This window comes from Ursus maritimus, unplaced genomic scaffold (assembly GCF_017311325.1).
Source record: "Ursus maritimus isolate PB19 unplaced genomic scaffold, ASM1731132v1 scaffold_21, whole genome shotgun sequence".
Taxonomy (NCBI): domain Eukaryota; kingdom Metazoa; phylum Chordata; class Mammalia; order Carnivora; family Ursidae; genus Ursus; species Ursus maritimus.
This window is the reverse complement of record NW_024424564.1, coordinates 15,768,814-15,770,313: the sequence shown is the minus strand read 5'-3', so window position 1 is coordinate 15,770,313 and position 1,500 is coordinate 15,768,814. Positions and strand designations below refer to the sequence as shown.

Sequence of the window (1,500 nt, the reverse complement as noted above, 5' to 3'; positions counted from 1 at the left end):
GGTGGAGTCCATCAGGCTCCTCTGTGCTCACCAATCTCGAGGCCAGACGGTGCATCTCCTACCTAGTGAAGGACCTGGGGGCACAGGTCTTGGCAGTCTGGAATGAGTCCAGCTATCTGAGCCCAGCTATCTGTTGAAAGTCTACTGGGTTTAAGAACGGAAATCCCAACCACAAGAAAAAAGGGCCAAGCTTGATGAAGGTTACCCTTGAGAATGATAACATTTTGTGTTGAAGACAGGAAAATGTCAAGATCTATGAGATTTAACCAACATTTTGGGGGATCTTGCCATAAACTTTTATCCTAACTGCCAATGTTTTGGACAGATCCTTGATTTTTATGAAGGTGAAGCCTAACATTTGCCTCACATTGGAGTCTGTTGTTTTTGCTGGCTGCCAGAATAGTTGAAGAAGGATGCATTTCCCACTCATGAAGTAATCCAGATTAGTCAATGTAAATGCACTGCTTCTGACAGAAAATGAAGGGAAAATATACTTTTGGGAAAAAATTCAGAACTATGAAATGGAACATAATGCTGTCTTAAACTTCTTTCTACTTATGTAAGGCTGTTGTACTTCATATTCCAGAAAGAAAGAAATATTGAGGCTTAGTAAACTGGAAGCTCAGCTGAAAGCTTGCAGTTTTCAACTAGTCTTTTCAAAAGCAAAGCCCTCTGCATTAGCTTTGTGCCTTCTCAATCTGGAAGCACAAACATAATTCATTAAATTATCACAAGTTCTCCTGCTTGTGATAAAGCATTTGAAGATTAATGACACTGAGTTCTTTTGTTGGAGGGAGGTAATTTCTAAATGTCTAGCTGACTAGTTTCTCTCGAATGTTGCAAGAAGTTGGTTTGGATTGTTTCTGGGTGCAGAGCCCAGTCCTCCAAGATAGCAACTGTGGTGTTCCTGAGTTGTAAACAATACCAGCGGATAGAGCCTTGATGAAAAGTGAGGACTATGAAGAGGTGAATTCTAAAGAATGAAGTCTCAGCAGCTTTCTCTCCGTTGCAGTGATCAAAGACGCACTGTCTTCTTCAACTTGAAAGTGGCCAGTCTCTGAGCTTTCCATTTTAGAAGTCTAATTGTACTGTGTCAGAATTTAAAATATGTATATAGTTTATAAGCAATAAGTGGAGGACCGGGTAGTTTTTCATCTAGCTCCCATTGAGGCAGGAATACAGAGACTAGAGCACCCTTTGTCTATAGTTATTCAGACCGTATCTGGTCTATTTTCATATTTTAAGCTATTAAATGGGTTAAGCCCTCTCAAATGATTGAGAAGAACTTAACTATAGGAACTTTGTTTTTCACTTTAAATAAAAATGATCTTGAGCTATTTGTTAATATGGATAATAAGTTTTATGAGAAAGGATGTAGGAAGTTGAAGGAGAGAATATTTGTTTTCTCTATTGAAGTATGAAGTAGGAGGCTGAAATCTGCTGAGAGTGAGTCCAGTCTGAGAGGAGAAGAGCTTTGAGGGGAGCAGATGCTGAATGGGT

At 39.5% G+C, this 1,500-nt stretch overlaps 1 pseudogene; it reads left to right on the top strand.

The window, feature by feature from the left end:
- Positions 1-296: 296 nt before the first annotated feature.
- LOC103656981 lies at positions 297-943 on the top strand (annotated as a pseudogene).
- The last annotated feature ends 557 nt before the right edge of the window (positions 944-1,500 follow it).